The sequence below is a fragment of the Lissotriton helveticus genome, chromosome 12 (genome assembly GCF_964261635.1).
Source record: "Lissotriton helveticus chromosome 12, aLisHel1.1, whole genome shotgun sequence".
NCBI classification, from domain to species: domain Eukaryota; kingdom Metazoa; phylum Chordata; class Amphibia; order Caudata; family Salamandridae; genus Lissotriton; species Lissotriton helveticus.
The window spans coordinates 731,437,842-731,457,266 of record NC_136073.1 but is presented as its reverse complement, the minus strand read 5'-3'; the positions used below and the strand labels follow the sequence as shown (position 1 = coordinate 731,457,266).

Sequence of the window (19,425 nt, the reverse complement as noted above, 5' to 3'; positions counted from 1 at the left end):
AGGGCAAGACATCATCGAGGGGAAGGAGAGATATAGGAGATGCAGAAATGGTTGGAGATGTCTTTGGAGCTATGTTCCCTCTTTTGGGAGTAATCCTTAATGATGTTAAAATTAGACGACTGGCAACAGTCGTCGACAGGTTGTCTGCCAGCACTGCTCAGTCCTTAATGCTGGTAGAGGGAGAGATGCAATCGATAAGGGCTATGGTTCTTCAGAACCGTCTTGCGTTAGATGTCCTACTAGCAAAAGAGGGCGGAGTCTGTAAGGCTTTGAAGGTCCAGGAATGTTGTACTTACATTCCAGACAATTCGAAGCCCCTTGAGAAAGTTATTAGGAACATAACTGATATTCACAAGGAGATCGAAGACTTGAGTAGAGAAAATGTCTGGGAAAAGGTGGGCCACGGAATGAGTGAAGTTGGAGGGTGGATTTCCGCCTTAGGCAAAAGCTTTGTGTGGTATATACTAAAACCTATCATCATAATATTGATCTGTGGGATTATATTGTGGGGATTGGTGAGGGTATTCAAATGGTACAGAGCAAGAAGGTCAGAAAGGGCCCAAAGAGAGCAGCTGCAGAGATTGGCTGCCATACAAGATAATCAGTACAGGAGTCTGAGGGCTCTGGAAGCGCAGAGACAAGTTATGCCAGCAATAACTGCAGTTTAAATGTTAGTGATGACCCCGAGAGGTCATCAAAGGGGGGAACTGAGAGAGCGCAAACTGACCTAAATGTATGAGTGCATCACACTTACCTGTAGTAAGCACAAATCATGAGGAGAAATGCCATGAGTGCTAGTAGTATCTGCAATTATATTCTGAATGTATAGCTAATGTAGAGATTTAAGTAGAAGTGGAACTAATACAGAAATGTTTGACACTATATGATTTTATTAGATGTGATTATTCCTGAATCCATGTCGTGTAGCTGTTTAAAATGTAAGATGGCATGTGGTTAAACGCAGAATGTGGTAGGCCTCAGGGCCAGAGCTAGAAGGTGTTTCTTTTCACGACATAGATTGAAATAATGTTTTGGTCATTGCATTAATGGGCCATGATTTATAGATGTGTTTACTGAATAATAGAATAAGAGTATTAACATGCTTTAATTAATGAAGAAGTTGAATGCTATAATCATTATGAGAAATGTTGTAGGCCTGAAATGTTTTAACATTGATTTACACGTACATGTCTGGGCCGAGAAATGTTGCGAAACCTTTTTGGAAGTCTATGAGAGTTGGGTTCTTGGCTGCAGATGTCTGTCTGCAAGAGAAAGGGAGGATCCGATTATAAATAATATGAATAGAGGTCTGTTCAGTAGACGGCCCAGACATGGAGGAGGGTTCCGGAATGTTTTAAGGGGTATCAGCGGGCCGGAGAAGAGTCTGAGAAGCAAGGTCAACTCCAACGTATGAGGCCCAATACAAAGCAGCATGGAAAAAGCCAGAAGCTACACCACGTGAGGGGCGTCTCATGAGGGGCGTCTCAAATGTTGTTGACTGTTTTGTATTAGGGACAGCACCCCTGGGTGGAGTTAGAGCAGATACCTGAGGACCCTTTAGAGAGCGGATGGGTAGGCAGAGAGGGGTCATGACTGGAGAACTATAGGTTTTCACCAAGAGACTTAGAGTGAGTGACTTCCCTTGGGGTCATTCACTGCTGACACCTTTGTTAGGTTGGGATTTGGTTAAGTAGGGATACCATCTAGAGCAGGGTAGGGACAGCCTAACCTGTGTGTTTTCCTCCAACTTAAATGAAGGAGAGATATGCGTCAATGCTGATAGCTTTATTATTCTTAGAACTTGTATTGGTAATTTCCGTTGCTCGTCTGAGGGCTTTCAGAGAGCACATGTATGTAGTTGGACCTGTGTATCTCGTGAATCTCATTCTGAGATGTCTGTATTTGCAGCTTATCCTATCCTTACAATAAACTTTTGAAAGCTAGAAGTTGTTTGTGATCTTTTGGAGCGGGGTCCTTTATTGGGTGAACTAACTTGGGGAGAGAGGCACTTTCTTCCTTCAATGACAGGCAACAAAGGTTCAGTCGACCAGATCGGGGTTTAGATCAATAGTGATAAGGTATCGATCAAAATCTCGCCCTTCCATAAGTGAAGTTCATTCTGCTAAAGTGTGAATTGAGAATGAATGTCAGATGGCGGTATGGTTTGGGTTTCAGGGTTCTGCAAAACAACGTATTCTACACGGCTTTTGGTTCAGGGCACTGGCATGATGAGCAGCGGAGTACCGAATTATGTGGCAGGGTTGAGTAAATTATGCGGCAAGAAAATGCTAACTGTGCAGTACATGTTTTTATAGTATTACTTCATTGTTTTGTCAATTATACACTTGTTGACTCTGGGCATTAGTTGCACCTCTTTAGCATCCGTTTAACACCCAAATCAGCGCACGAGTCGGGGGGGTGGTACATTCGGGTACACGGCATCCACCCACTATTTTCACAGAGTGGACGCCGTCCCCCCTGCCAAGGAGTTGGGCCCCACAGAAATGAGTTGAACTTGTCCCGGTGTCATTTTCAGAGACCAGGACATGTTCAGCAGCTCCAGCACGTTGTCTGCTTTTCATTCTCAGCAGCAACGTGCAGGCAGTTAGAGGGCTTTTTTTAACACCCTCAGCTGTGCCACAGATTAAGGAAGAAGTTAAAGAGCCATCAGGCCACCTGTTGATCGATTATCAGATGGGAGGCGGCCTGGAACCTCTCCTTAAATGCAAATGCACAGGAGAGGAAACAAAAGCACACAGTGTGTTATCTCTTCACAGACACTTCAGAGATGCATGCTTTTAACTTTTTTCAGTCCCTGTATATAAGTGCACGTACTGTAAGAATGGCAGATGGGATGTTTGTCCCAGTATTTACACAAATAACAATATAAATAGCGCTATTTTATTTATTTTATAGCGCTACTCATCCTAATGCAGAGTCTTCCAGTGAGGCCACTTCCTGTGATGCCATGTGAGATCTCACGTGTCGTTACGTCATGTGCTGTGACGGCACGCGTCATGATGTCACTTGCATACTGCCTGCATCTTGGTCAGTCCCCCCACTTCTTTTTATAGGACTTGTGCCCTGACCCAAATGTAGTAATAAGCTACAGAAAGGTGACCAGCCCAGCTTTGCAAAGTCCGTCCACTGTCTGGCTACATGTGTCGTTGCTTTTTTGGTAACTTTTGAATCGTTTGAGCTATAAACAATTTTTTTTGCCAAATTCTGCAGATTATGCAGAGGATGAGGGATGTGGCAAACACTGCAAATTTATAACTATGCAAAAATCGCCACACAATCGCATACTTCCAGTGGCCCTGCTTTTGAAGTGTGCCGTGGAATACACGAATCACAGTGCACACACCGGCGCGTGCGTTCAGGATCCGGTGCACCAATGTCGGGCCGGGAAGTGTCCAGCTGTGTGTAATGCGCTGAGAAAGGAAGCGAGTGGCCTGGTGGAGTCTTGAAGGCCAAAACATGGGGTGTTCTCAAAGAAAGAGCTACAAAGAGATTAAAGTTTATGGAATTGCATGGGAGGCATCATTATGCCACTTAGCCTCACACCGACCATGGTTGGGCCTGTCCCCGTGGCGTAAGTGAGGGTGCATGTGGCTACTCTGGTGATGCACCGTTACATCGCAACTTTTACAACGGGAGGCTTTTACAACGGAACTTTTACAACGCAGGATCCATTACATCGGATGCCATTACAACGCATGGCATTACATAGCAGATGCTATTACAACGCATGGCATTACATCGTAAGTATAGGTAAGTATTTAATTTTTTTTAATTTTATTAATATTAATTATAATTAAATATATTTATTTATGTTTTTTAATATTATTAATTTATTATTTATTATATTAATTAAAGTAATTTTTAAAATAAGTACAGGTGTACAGGGGTGTTTTTAGGTTTCAGGGTAGGGTTTGGGTTTTGGGATACAGGGGTGTTTTTAGGTTTCAGGGTAGGGTTTGGGTTTTGGGGTACAGGGGTGTTTTTAGGTTTCAGGGCAGGGTTTGGGTTTTGGGGTACAGGGGTGTTTTTAGGTTTCAGGGCAGGGTTTGGGTTTTGGGGTACAGGGGTGTTTTTAGGTTTCAGGGCAGGGTTTGGGTTTTGGGGTACAGGGGTGTTTTTAGGTTTCAGGGCAGGGTTTGGGTTTTGGGGTACAGCGGTGTTTTTAGGTTTCAGGGTAGGGTTTGGGTTTTGGGGTACAGGGGTGTTTTTAGGTTTCAGGGTAGTGTTTGGGTTTTGGGGTACAGGGGTGTTTTTAGGTTTCAGGGTAGGGTTTGGGTTTTGGGGTACAGGGGTGTTTTTAGGTTTCAGGGCAGGGTTTGGGTTTTGGGGTACAGGGGTATTTTTAGGTTTTAGGGTTGGGTTTGGGTTTTGGGGTACAGGGGTGTTTTAGGGTTCAGGGTTGGGTTTGTGCTTAGGGCTAATTAAATTATATTTACCATTTATAAATTAATTAAAATATATTTATTAAATTAAATTAATTATATTATATTAATTACATTTTTTAATCAAATTAATTAAATTAAATACATTATTTTAATTAATTTAATTTAATTACAATTTTAAAAATATTTAAATTAAATTAATTTCATTATATTAATTAATTAAAATTAATTACAATTTTTATTAAAATTAAATTAAATAAATAGATTTAAATCTATTAAATTAAATTAATTACTATTTTAAAATGTATTTTAATTAAATTAATTAAATTAAATTAATTAAATTAACTTAATTACATTTTTAAAAAAAAGGTATACTTACCTATACTTACGATGTAATGCCATGCGTTGTAATAGCATATGCTATGTAATGCCATGCGTTGTAATGGCATCCGATGTAATGGATCCTGCGTTGTAAAAATTCCGATGTAACGGAATGCGATGTAAAAAACCGCGTTGTAGTGACACCAATCCGGCTACTCTATGTTGATGAGGCTGTGGTAGTCTGTTCTGAGGCATACTGACTGCTGAGCGCCTGGTGGTGACCAGGTGGTTTTCAGACAGCAATAGATGAGTAACGAATATAAATGGCTTATGTGGAGCAAAAAGCAGCAGCAGCTCTGCGGGGCAGTCACTTGAACACAATAAGGCAGCACAGCGGGTTACTGTATCTGCTGCATACATGTCTTTGTAACTCAGTGTTATATATAAAACAGTTCTCGCCACTGTCCAAGACACAACATCGGCAGCTCTAGATATTTCATTTTTTTTAAATGTTTGGATGCATTGGTTCAGTTGAACTAAAGCAAGAATACAACTCCCTGCGGGCACTGTTGTGTTAAATGCACATCATCGAAAACGCGGTCTCTACTGACATTGAATCATATAGTAAACCTGGCGTAGTTTGTGATTTTCATGATTGAATCCCAATAGGAATGTCTCAGCATTTCATCTTTCTGAGGCTGATGAATTGAGTTCATCTGAGCTGAATAGTAACAACATCTATTAATTAACAGTGATAGTCGCCCTTTAACAGGGAGAAGAAAGGTAATTTACATAAAGCACAGGACGGTTAATCAATCTGAGAACTTAGTTCACCAATTCCAAAGTCAGCTGGTAAACCTGTTATTTTACTCCAAGGCAAACAAAAAACATAAGAAAAAAACATCATCATGTACAATGCCAATAGCTCTAACTTTTACAAATGCGAGACAGATTGCATTGCAAATGCTTGTTCTAAATTAATGTGGGATTTTTCTTGTACTGTTTTTTCACTTTATTACTGTTTGAGTGTTGCATCAATGCTAGCCTCTAAGTTAAGCCTGACTACTTTTGTGCCAAGCTACCACTGAGTTATGCATATGTTAATTGTGTGACTTTGTGGTTCCCTCAGTAAGGATTGTGGCTGTTGCTTGAGAAGCCCCCCCCCCCCCCTCAACCAACAACCCAATTTCTCACACTCTAGTTATATGAGGAGCCTGAGGGGATGGGCGGTGTGAGTGGGAGGAAGCCTGCTTCAAATTTTGCTAGGTGATGTAGTGTCAGCTAGAAGAATGTGGAGATAGCTCAATTGGTAAGTACCGAGAAAAAGGAAATGTCGGAATAATAGACAATACTGGTAAATAATCAGCACATTCATCAATCAGTGTGTTTCATTTGTAGGAATTTCGGGGAGAACATCAAATCAGTTCTTTACCAAGATATTTATTTACTTGCATTTTTGGAAATTGTTGTCATGTTTACCAAGGAATTTTTCCAAAAACATTGTTTGAGTCATGGATAGTTCATTCTCAGTGAGGGATGATGGGCAGATGGTGCTTAGGTCAGAGTACTACATACTCCCTACATTTCCTACTTACTCCCTTTCATGCATCCATGTTGAAGACTGAGCACAGCATTGCTCATACACAGCCTGAATTTCGAAAGTACGAAGGGAGAGATATATGAGGCCTTTCGTATATGCCAGCAGCCTGATTCACAGTATCCAGCTATTTGCAACTACAAATAGGTTTTTTTTATGCATGGAACTCAAAATATCATTTGGTAATATGTTACCGATTTGCAATTTGGGTTTGTGCCAAATACAGACTTGGTATTTGGAACAGACATGTTTAGGGTATCCCTTCCACATAACAAATTGGAAGGTATGTAATAATGTTTTGTAACAAAAATCTAGTCTCAAACCATAGTACTTTACCAACTACATAAAAATAGTGGTAAAGCATCTGCAAACGGAAAGGGTCCTCAAGGGACCACTCTCCTTTATTAGGGGGCAAGTGACCACTTTCTACTTTACAAAGAGTGTGCAGTGGTCGCAGGGACCACTGTTTACTCTTAAAAATGTTGATAATATTTAAAAAAAAATTAAAAACACATCCTGTTTTCCTTATAGGGAAACAGGTTGCATTAAAAAAAAATGCTTTGTTTAAAAACAGTCACATACATGGTAGTCTGTAGGTCCACCGGCAATGGCCGAGATTTCTAGTGGGTGGCAAGTTGAGACCTGACTCATTGCTATTCATGACAGACGACGAGGGAAAAGGTATTATTTATTTAATCTTCCCACATCATCGTTTGTCAAAATCTGCCCCCCCAACGGACTCCACCGCTCTTACAATCAATCAATCAATCAATCAGTGGTTTGTAAAGCACACTACTCACCTGTTAGGGTCTCAAGGCACTAGGGGTGGGATGTGTACAGTTCCATTGGGGTCATCTGAAGAGCCAGGTCTTGAGGTCTTTCCTGAACTGTAGCAGCCAGGGGATTTGCCGGAGGTGGAGGTCATTCCAGGTCTTGGCTGCGAGGTAGGAGAAGGACTTTCCACCCTCTCTGTTCCTGTAGAAGCATGGGATGGTGGCCACGGCGAGGTTGGCTGAGCGGAGGCTTCTCTTGGGGGTGTGGAAGGGGAGGCGGTTGTTGAGGTATTGTGGTACGATGTTGTGGAGGGCCTTTTGTACGCGTGTATGAGCAACTTGGGGTTTCATAGTGAGCGATGAGTCCAGTATGATGCCGAGGTTACTTGCATGGTCTGTTGGGATGGATGGGTTTCCGAGAATGGGGGGCCACCAGGTGGCGTGCCAAGCTGAGAGGGTGGAGCAGAGGATGAGAACTTCTGTTTTCTCTGAGTTGAGTTTCAGGCAGTTGTTCTTCATCCAGGTTGCAACGGCTTTCATCCTTTCTTGGAAGTTGTGCCTGGTGATAATGGGTTCTTTGGTGAGGAAGAGGATGAGCTGGGTGTCATTGGCGTAGGAGACAGTGTTGAGCCTGTGGTTTTTGATAATGGTTTAGATGGGTACCTTGTAGATGTTGAACAGCGTGGGGCTGAGGGGGGATCCTTGGGGTACTCTGCCTCTGGGCTCTTCAGGTCTGAATGGTAGGGCGTCAATCTTACTCTCTGTGTTCTGCCTGTGAGGATTGACCGCATCCTGTCTAGGGCTTTCCTCCGGTGCTGGTGTTGTGGAGTCTAGTGGTTAGTGTGCGATGGAGACGGTGTCGAAGGTTGCAGATAGGTACAGGAGGATGAGGGCTGCCGTTTGGCCCTGGTTGAGGAGTGCGCGGATTTCATGAGTGGATGCTCCTACCTGCATGGGCCGTGGCTGTTCATGAGGTAGGTAGAATTGCGACCCACTTGTAATTGGTATTTTTGCAAACCAACCTATTGTGCATAGGTCAGTTTGCAAAATATCACACTTGTCGCAAAAATAGTGCTTGTAAATTGAGACCAGTATTTTTTGACCAGTGCTACGTACATCTGACCCATAACTCTTGAGAACTTGAAACAATAATGGGATGCTCTGAATTGCAGGATTTTTTGCTACCATGCATCAGTCCTGCCAAGTATCATGCATCAGGCGTGATGCTAACGCATTTGAGTGTGGTGCTCCACATCTCCGCACTGAAATGCATTGTCACGCATTTCTGCAGATATGTCAGCTGTCACTAATTTGGTGGCTGCCGCCCAATGTGAATTTAATATTGCTGAACCCGTCCGAGGGAGACTCCAGTGGACCTTATGGGAGTCGCCCGTCACACTCACGGTAAGGTTCATTCAGCGGCCGCCAGGAAGACAGTGCTCACAGAGCAGGGACAGTCAGCTGTTTGTGTAATTTGTGTTGGGGCAGCGTGGCAGAAAGGCATTACGTAAATGCATGTTGTTGGGTTCCATAGCTTGAGGTGTGTATTTTGAAGTCACTTGAAGTGATCTTATCGACACTCTGGAGCAATGGAAATTGTGTAGTGAGTGCGCTTTGTCGAAAAACGGAAGGCTGTCTTCCTCCTGGTTTGTAAATCATGACGGAATAATTGGTGACGTAGAGCTCTGTTTGCAAAGGTCGATGTCAATTGTGGTGCACTTTGCGGCTACTATAAAGCAGCTGTTCACTTCTCCGTGTGTTTTCGGATTATATATTTTTTTCTCCGCTTTCCTGCATAAAATGCTGCTGTTTTCCGAGCACGTCCAAACACAGTGTTGTACAAATTACGATAAATAAGTGGTAACAATTTTAAAATATGTATGTTTGAAAGAATTAATGAATATAGTATGAAACTTTAGTTGTACACACTGCTAAATAGACATAATATGCTGTGGAACTTGAAAGGCACTCTGGGCCTTCGCAAAAGTGCTTAGTAGCTTATGTATAGAACATGATATCCGCCACCCTCAGCCTGTGCCCCAGCCCGGGCCCCTAGGAATTGTTGTTGTCACCTGACAACACTAGAACTCTCCTTTAACACGTGCTCTGAGTCCGGGAGAGGCTGAGCAGGTGTTTAGGGCAGGCCTGCCTCTCACATTAGCTGAGCAGTGCCACTAGGACCCCTTCTGCATTGAGATCTCCTCACCACCAGCGTTGTGACTGGAGACAGACTGACTTAGCTACTGTACAGCAGCATACACAAGGTATTATTAAATTAAGGCTTGCACAGTAATGTCACACTGATGAGGGGTTAAATATACCTGTTGAAAGCATCTGACTGTACCAATGATACATTGCATATTCCCAAAACTACGATCCATTTGCCAGGGCACTAGGTTAGTTCTCTTAGATTTCTGGTGATTTGCAGCAGGTTTGAGATTTTCTTAGAGTTTCTTGTTGCTCAAATGGGTGTCATTTCTGATATTTATATATGTTTCCCTCATCTTTACTGCTTGATTTATATATGGTTCCCTCATCTTTACTGCTTGATTTTGCTTTCAAAAAAGTGTCACTCATAGAGGTTGAAATGTAACTCATAATTACACTGATTTTATGAAAATGTCATACATAGCAATCTGAAACCTTGGCAGCTATGCATGCATTAATCTATATTGGCACAAAAAACCACCACTCGGTCAGGGCTCCCACCAGCAAGGCTTAGCCACAAGCAATAATTAACAAAGGAAGTGCCAATACTGTGACTGATTTTAAACTCAAATTCCTAAATACATCCGAACTAAACAAGATGTCTTGATATCTCAAGTATGAGTAGAGTAGAATTAATCCTTTATTTTGTAAAGTTGGTGAAATCATTACCAAACTTTAAGAAAAAATCATTTGCTACAAAAATAAAGGATTAATTCTACTCATACTTGAGATATCAAGACATCTTGTTTAGTTCGGATGTATTTGGGAATTTGAGTTTAAAATCAGTCACAGTGTTGGCACTTCCTTTTTTAATTAATGATCTTTATTGGGGCGTACTTCTGTGATCCGACTGAACATATATTATTACAATCTTTGGCAACCCCCCCCCCAATATAAACGCATGTGTGAGCCCCCCAAACCTCCCTAAACATATATGTCATAAATAAGCCTTAAATTGGCCACATAGCGAGACAATTATTTCAAAATCTGTATTCTACGTTTTGGCCTTGCTACAAAAATAGTTTTGGGGCAGTTTCAGGAGCAAAATCTGTTTGCACCATTTGTTATTCCGTAAGCAGCACAAAAGGTGCTGAAGGGCAATTGGTCCATGTTTGCTACTTCTCTGCAATGTTTATATAAAATGTTCCTTTGTGCAATGTACCTCAAGTACTCTCTGCCGATCTGCAAATACCAGTGGCCACTAGCTGAGGGCAGTGCAACACTTCTAAGTGAATAATCTATAATCGTACTACTAATGCGGAAAGCACATGCTTTCCAGGAAAGTAACCTGACGTCGGTGAAGAGGAGGAAGCCCATTGTTAGAGGTGAGACAACAATGGGAGTGTGGTCTCGGCGCCGACGGAAATGGCCGCTGTTCCGGGAAACTCCGCAGGAACGTAGTGGCGACGGGAGGCTTCCGAATGCTCCCAACGACTACGCGGTCTCCAAACACGCATTTTTGACAACCGGAAAACCTTCTGTCAACATTGGTGTCTTCTTTACCGACGGAGGTGAGCAACGACATGCTTTTTTCTGCTTCCTCGGCATAGAATGATTGCACCTGAGCCGCGACCGCCATTCTGTCGCCTCTATCGCCCTAGCAAACGCTGCTTACTATTCTTTCACAAATCCTCCTGGTTATGGCTTGCACATCCCTGCACCGGTATCTTTGTGGATTGTTCTGCCTACAATGAGGTTTGGACACAGTGTTATTCTATTTCTGACTGGGTTTCTCCGTTTTTACAGTTCAGAATCCTTTGCCGCCATTTTCAGGTGGGGATTTACCTCACCAACATATTAATATCCCTATTTCTTTCATTGGAGCCAACATTCTCTCTTTGAGTAAGTGCATATACATCGTTTATATACGAATGCTTTCATGATAAAGGCTGCTTTTAAAGAATTTACACGCTTTGCTCTTTCTCAAATTCGCTCCTTCACCAGTCTGTCCATTTTGAAATCCGGTGACGTGGACGCTACCACTTTGGATTAGTCCTTCTTCTTCATTGATCTAGTTGGTTTCTTCGTGCTGAGCTGGAATTGTTCTTCATACAGTATATTGCTGCACCATAATTTCTTGCTCTCAGAATACTTACTTACAATACTTATTTGGACTTTTGACTCTTGTTGCATTCTTGTATTTTCCCTTCATCTTCTCGATGGCGACACCACGCCATAATCGAAGTTCCTCTCAACAAGTTAAAGCCACCAACATGTCTTTAGAGGATGTCAATCCCTTTAGTGTTTTGCAAGAGAATTTGGAAGATGCAGCCTCTGACTCTCTTTCTATAAAGTGTTCCTCTCCTCATACTTCTCGTTCAAACATCAAAAATATGTCTAAACTGCCTTCTGCGTCTGCCTCTACTACAGGGAAACAAGTTAAAATAAATCCCCCTTCTCCTACTAAAACAGCTTCTTCTATTTCTATGGAGCGTCTATTAGAAGAAATGTGTTCACTCAAACCCTACATGGAGGAAATTAGTTAACTCAAACCCTCCATGGCAGATACTAATGCTCGCCTTCAAAGCCTTGAAGTTAATTGATTACATACGGAGCAAAAAGTGGATCAACTTGAAAAAAAAATTTCTTCAGTTCAAGCTCCTACTTATCAAGTTCCTAATATGCACAGAGAGATTCAAAACCTCAAGCAACAGGTGGAAAATTTAGAAAATCAAAATAGACACAACAATTTTTGCATTTATGGACTTGCAGAGGGACTTGGAGGGTCGAATTCCATATCCTTTTTTCAATCATTTTTGCCTACTCTTCTTGGTCTTCCAAATTCTCCAACTTTAAACATCCAACGTGCTCATCGCCTGGGTCCACCCTCTCGCATCTCTACTTCCTCATCTTCGACAGTTAAACCCAGAGGGGTTATTTTGTACTTTTTGGAGTATACCAATCTACTCAAGGTTCTTCAAGCTGCCAAGCAAATGGAAAAATCAATTGGAATGGTTCCAACCTCTTCTTTGCAGAGGATTACGCCAAGAGTACTGCAGATCGTCGCAAGGAATTTCTGGATATGAGTCCTACCCTTCGCTCTTTGAATGCTCGTTATGGCTTATTCCGCCCATGCCTTTTTAGAGCGACTCAACAACAAGACGACGAATTATGAAGACCCAGCTATGCTTCAGCAATTTCTGGTCTCATGTACAAATGTATCGATGGAAATCCCCCAACCGTAAACACTCTGTGTAAACTCTCTATATTTTAGAGAATGTTAAGTCATGTTGTATTTTGTATTTTGTGCCTTGTTTTCTGTATTTCCTTTGTTGTACTGTATTATTACCCTGTTGTGATATTAATTTGTTAACAATATTTATTTGATTTCTTTCAGGCGCGGTTCTGTGACTCCTTGATTTGTTTGTTCTTCATGTTCAATCGGAGGATGTTACCCCTGCGCGCGTTCCTGTGATCTCTCTGGTTCGGTGTGCTACTTTCCTCATGAGGTTCCACCACCCCCAGTCTCAATGTCTTCTTGTGGTATGTCCCTTTGATGTTTCTTTTCATTGTCATGTGTTACTCTTCATTTTTATTTTTGTTCTTTGTTTTCTTCTTTTGCAGTGGTTTTCTTCCCTGTTCTTTCCTTTCCTCTTTCACTCTCTCTTTATTTCTACCTTCTGCAATACTCTTTTCTCTTTTCCATCGTTTCCTGTTCTCTTGTTTCTCTACTTAATCCTAAATCTATTTCTCTTTCTTTTCGTCTTTCTTTTCTCTACTTTAGGTAATAAGATTTTGCATTGTTATATTGTTTGCATATTAGATGTTCACAGCTTATTTGATAGATACTCTTCATTTGTGTTTATAAGAAGTTTGCATGTTCTTCTTCATCATATAATCCTGGATTCTTCTACAGTTTACATTCTTAGGACCAATTTATTTGTTCTATTTCAGGGATATTATTTTGATGCTCTTTTTATAACATATGAGCATGTTTGTTCACATGATTCTCGTTTAGAGTCTTAACTTGGAATGTTAAAGGAGTTCATAACCCTATAAAGAGACAGCGTGTGTTAACCCATTTAGCTAGACTAAATGCTGATATTGCCTTTATTCAAGAAACCCACTTATCAGATGCTGAAGCAGTCAAACTGAAAAGGGGTTGGGTTGGTCATGTTTTCTCTTCTCCAGCCTTAGGAAAGAAAAATGGCTTATCTATATTGTGTCATAAAAAACACCAATGTACGTTACTCCATCAGGAAAATGATCTTGAAGGCCATTGGGTAATTGGTAAATTACTTATTGATCAAATATCCTTAGTATTGTTTAACGTTTATGCACCTGTTAGTGTTGATAATATGTTCTGGAATCAGATTTCTGATAAAATTCTTATGTTTGCTGATGACTATGTTATCTTTGGAGGTGACTGTAATCAGATCCTTGACCCTATTCTAGATAGACACTCCTCTGTAAAATTCTCCAATACCAAGAGGCATTCACAGTTCACCTCTGCTATATGTCACAAAGCCTTAACTGACATTTGGAGACTTTGTAATCCAGACTTATTAGAGTATACTTTTTACTCTCCTCCTCATAACTCACAATCTAGAATAGATTATCTTTTCTTCAGTAAACCCTTATCCCAACTCGTCTCACATGCCGAGATTGGCTCCATTCTAATATCAGACCATGCTCCAGTTTTTGTAGACTTTGATCTTCTACCCTTTTCCCCTCATACAGGCAGATGGCGTTTCAATAATTCATTATTATCAGATCTCACCTTCACAGCCAATTCACCTCTTTTGCGTCTGAATTCTTTTCTTTTAATTCTACTCCAGACTCTTCTCCAGTAATGCTTTGGGACTCCTTTAAAGCGGCGGCTAGGGGATTTATAATAAGTTTTGTCTCACAGAAAAAGAAATTTTTTGAATCCAAAAATGCTAAGTTATTAGCCAAAATTAAACACCTTGAATATTCCTATTATCGCTCTAACTCTGAAATTTTACTAAAAAATCTGATTGACACAAACATTTCTTTTAATACGTCATCTACGGAAGCTGCATCCTCCTACCTTTTAAAAAGCAGTGCCGGTTATTATGGAGGCCAGAATAGGATGGGCAAACTACTTGCAAATTATTTAAAGATTTGTCGGGAACGAACTCAAATTTAATCCATCCATAACAATTCTGGAGTTTCATTATTTAAAGATGATGATATTTTAAATGAATTTGTCTTTTTTTTATAAAAATGTATACACACCGGAGCAGCATCCGTCCCTTGATGCTCTTTGCTCTTTCTTTCACTCACTCCGCCCTCCTCCCACATATGACAGATTTTGCCTCACTAGACTCAGACATCACTTTATCTGCAATTAAACCTGCTGTTTCTAAATTGAAAAAAGGTAAAGCTCCTGGTCCTGACGGATTCCTTATCGAATTTTATACTCACTTTGCCGCTTTATTACTTCCTCATCTTTTATCGCTCTATAAATATTTTGTAACAGAGGCTTCTCTTTAGGTTCTTTTCAAGAAGCCGTGATCTGTTTAATCCCCAAAGAAAATAAAGATCCATCTTTCTGTAAAAACTATCGTCCTATCCCCTTAGTTAATTTAGTTTACAAGTTTTTTGCAAAAATTCTTGCTCTTCGTCTTGATCCCGTTATACCAAACATTATTGGTCCGGAACAATCCGTTTTTGTCAAAGGTCGTCTATCTTCCGACAATCCCAGAGTTTTCTTTAATATTTTAAGTAAAGCTTCCTCGCTTGATTATCCCATTGCTGCTATAGCACTAGATGCTGAAAAAGCATTTGATAGAATAGGATGGCAATTTATGTTCCAAGCTCTTAAATGGATTGGTTTTCCTGCTACACTAATCTCTCTCATTTCTTTATTATATTCTAGCCCCAAAGCCTCTATTTTTGTTAATGGAAAATCCTCTGATTATTTCTCTCTTTCCAGAGGGGTTCGTCAAGGTTGTCCTTTATCTCCTCTTTTATTTATAATTGCATTAGACCCTTTTTTTAACGTAAATTCGGCTTGACTACAGAATTTCTGGTTTTAAGCTCGACACTACCCATGTTAAATTGTCTGATTATGCTGATGACATTCTTCTATATTGTTCCAATCCTTCTATTTCTCTTCCAGCTTTTCTCTCTCTCGTTCATATTTTTTCTCAGTTATCCGGTTATCGTCTCAATTCAGATAAATGTGAATTTCTCCCTTTAAATGTTCTTTGTTTAAAGCAAGATTTTATTTCCTCTGGCTTCTCCTGGAAAACCTCTAAAATCAAATACTTAGGTTTATGGTTTTCTCCCACTATTCCAGAAACTCTAAAGGAAAATTTTGACAGTCTTTCCAAATCTTTGTCTGCATCTATTGACCGATGGCATCCGCTTTTTCTCTCCTGGTGGGGGTGCTTAGATTCAATTAAAATGATGCTCTCTCCGCTTGTTCTCTATCTTTTATCTATGATTCCAATTTACATTCCTGGTTTTTATTTTAAGAAAATTGATTCTATACTAAACAAATTCCTTTGGAAAAACAAGTCTCCTTGTATCGCTCTTAAAGCTCACAAAGCTGATAAAGTCTCTGGTGGCCTCAAATTCCCTGATTTCAAATCATATCATCATGCTTTTTCTTTGAGACAATCCTCTCGATGGCTTGCTCAAGCTCAATGTGTCCATCCTCCTCTCTGGTTGAATATCGAGAAACATTTTATAGCTTCCTTCCATTTTCGGGAATCTCTGGCTTTTACTAATAATATTTCTTCTTTCCGTCCTCAAGTGATCTCTCATACACGTAAAATATTAATACCTCTTCTGCCGTCCTCCTATCCTGCCCTTACTTCATTAGAACATCAACCTATTTGGCATAATCATTTACTACGTATCAAAGGTCGTACCATCTTTTGGAAAAAATGGAGACTCAAAGGTCTACTTTGGAGTTAGCAACTGGTGTCTAATTCCCTTACCCTCTTCCTTTTTCCAGAACTTCAATCAAATTTTTCCTTAACCTTTTCTTGTAAAACTCAATATGATTCACTTCTTCCCTCTCTCCTACAATGTCTTCTTTCTTTACCTCCTAACCCTACTATTCCTTCCAGATCTTCTACTCTTTTCCCTCTCTTATCTATTAATACATCGGCCTCTTCTCTATACAAAAACCTATTTTTCTCCTCTGATAGACCCAAGGAGAAATCTGAATTGGCCTGGGAAAAAGATCTTGTAGAATGTTGGTCTATTCCTTTTTGGGACAAATTATGGTTACAAATTCATAAAACATCACGAGCAGCCAATACATCTCAGACCCTATATTTTATTTACAAACGCCTTATTTTTACTCCAATGAAATTAGCCTCCTTCTCCACAGACCTTTCTTCAGCCTGTTGGTCATGTAATAATGCCTCAGCTGATTTAAAACATATGCTTTTGACTGCCCCTCCCTCTCTCGTTTTTGGCTTTCAGTTTGGTCCCAAATTATTACATTTTCAATACCCAGATTCCCTTTTCCATTTCCAATATATTTCTAGGCTCCTTATCACCCTCCTGGCCGCATCCTACCTCCACTCCCTCATTAATCAATTTGTTATTAGCCCTACATTTAATAACTTCTAATTGGAAACAAGCTGACAAAGTTACTTTCAGAGCCTGGTGGAATGCTGTTTGTTTTCATCATAGATTTGATACAAATAATGTCACCCCCTTATCTCTACGCATTAAAAGAGATCTTTTATTGCTTCCTCTAACCTCCTATTTAACAGATTTTGCTTCAGCCTCCTCTACCAAAGTTAATACTCCAGATGAAGTTAAGAAACCTCCATAAACTTTATGTTGTCTCCTCACTGTATACTCCAGATGTATTCTTTTATGATATTACTCCTTTATTCCCTTCCAATTATTTCATTTAATTGTTTATGTTTTATAGTATTCCTAACAAGTTCTTGTTGATGATGTTGACGTAAGAAACAGGTAATGCGTCTATTTATACTGTTTTATATGATACTACCCCCCTCCTTTTTTTATCCCTCTTTCCACCCCTTCTCAACCCCTTTACCAGATATGGATTATAATTTGCTATGTAATGTACGACTTCTTTTTTCATTATGATTTCTTTGATATGATATTTCTTTCTATTTATGTAGTGATTTTCTTTCTCAATAAACTTTAAACTTAAAAAAAAGAGGTGAGACAACAAGATAACAGGGCCAGCCAGCCACGGGCCTGCGAGCTTAGCTCTAAGAGGCTGTGTACGAACAAACCCCCGAAAATCCGTGCCATGTAAATCGTTTACCTTTCAAAACTATCACTATATGATTTTGGGTTCCGGAGCGTGCTAGTTGCCGTAAAGCGCTTCGACGCCTTCGCAAGGGGTTAGTAAGCGCTATATAATTACAATGGCGTCTTCCATATTGACACACGTGTATTTCTTTATCACGAAGGAACGTATCACCTTCGTCCGTCAGATTTTATCACCGAATTCAGAAGCACTGATAGCTTTTAAACATTGAATTAGAAACATGTACAGGCGCTACTATAACAGAAATCGAGACAATTGTTTTGTCATGTATAACCTACATTTGGACTATATTCTTATTATACATGGACCAACATTATGATCCAGTCCATGACCCTTGGAAGGTGTGCTAAAGGTATGCAGGTAGGCCGAATCCAAAACTTGGTGAAAAAAGTGCCCGGAGAACAGAGGAGAATGGTACCTACCTGCTCATCGATCCATCCAAGGTGCATAGTCGGTGAGCCTGACTTTTCTATCGCTCGCGCTACGTTCTTCTCCGCAGCAACAAATACTGTTCAGCAGCTCCTCTGTGGAAGGGTATCCAGCCACCTGGAGACCCCAACAGAGGCAGCCTGCAGGCTTGTCCAAATGGAGATCTTTGCCTTCCAAAAAAGTGACTATGTCTGAACATAGAAATCTTCACCGCAACTTGGACGCTTCCTGCTTGTACACGACTGGCAGCCTTGCTTGATTGAACTTTACCTTCTCAGGCATTGGTTTCTTAAAAAAATTTTATAATCCGAAAGTAAGCTGAAACCGGGCCCTTTCCCCTCTGTGTATCTGAACTGTGCTTCATCGCGGATGGCCTTAACCTTTTTTACTTTGCCCCGATAACACGCAAACAGATATCTGCAGTTGGCGCTTTGTGTTTTTTGGTGCTATTTTTCACTAGATCCGGTAACATTTCATCACTCTGATTCTACTGATTGGATATTTGTCATTTTGATGTCAAATATTGTATTACAATTTACTCTATTTATAGGTTGAGCCTAGGCAGTGTGAAGGCATTGTCTTTGAGACATGCTGTATTCAGTTTATTGGCTTTGACCATGCCCCCAACTTTTGATTGGCTTTTGTCAGTGTCCTTTAAAAACATTTCTTCTAATTGGATAATGTGCCCATAGTCGCATCTTCATGTCATAATGGTAGTTTCCCTTGCAGTGTCCGCTACACAGCCATTGTGCTTCCATGGCTGTTTCCGCCGTCCTCAGCACTGCGCATGCGGCACAGTCACAGCCTTCCTTTAATAATTCGAATTTTCTTTTGTTTTCAGGGTTTCAGTGTGTATACAGTGTGTGTGTTTACAATGGGCAGATCAGGAGCCCGGGCTGCAGGCAGGGAAGGGTGGGCAGCCCCAAAACCTTCTTTGCCGAGGGTCCCACTGCCCAGTGATAGGCAGGACAGCACTGCGGAGGTAGCATAGAAGACTCACCTGGGCAGTTCCTGAAGTGCTGCAGTGGTAGCGCACACACCGCCTACTTCTTGCGTACCTACTGAGCCCTCCTCCTTCCTCCAGAGCATGCAGCAGTGGCCTGCCACAGTAGAGTCTGCAGGGTTGCGGCGCGGCTGTCTCCCACGGAAGCCCCATGGAGTCTGCTGTGCCCACCACTCCGCCTGGCACCACACAAACAGCGCTCCGTAACACTTCTGGTCCGTCTCACTGAGAGACAGCAGTCCCCACTCCTGTCCATGAAAAATAAACTCTGGAGCTTCATGTGTTTGAACCCATTTGCGGCGTACTATTTATTAATGCCATGCACACCCACCCAATAATAGTTGCATGTAATTGCCATCCGATTCCAAAATGGCCACCGGGCATGGGCAACGCTAGTCTAGACAAATTTCAAACTTCCAAATTTTGAATCTGTTACTGTGCCGCCTGGCGTTTCC

At 41.0% G+C, this 19,425-nt stretch overlaps 1 long non-coding RNA gene across 4 annotated transcripts in view; it reads left to right on the top strand.

Annotated features, from left to right (window-relative positions):
* The window catches only part of LOC144799131 (uncharacterized), a 510,047-nt gene that overhangs the window by 171,141 nt on the left and 319,481 nt on the right, over window positions 1-19,425 (top strand). The window contains exon 4 of one of the 4 annotated variants that reach the window (XR_013603757.1): window positions 12,640-12,764. The exons of the other annotated variants lie outside the window; for them this stretch is intronic. This is a non-coding gene — a long non-coding RNA (uncharacterized LOC144799131). Of the gene's footprint in view, window positions 1-12,639; window positions 12,765-19,425 lie in introns of those variants that run through there. 4 annotated transcript variants of the gene reach the window in all.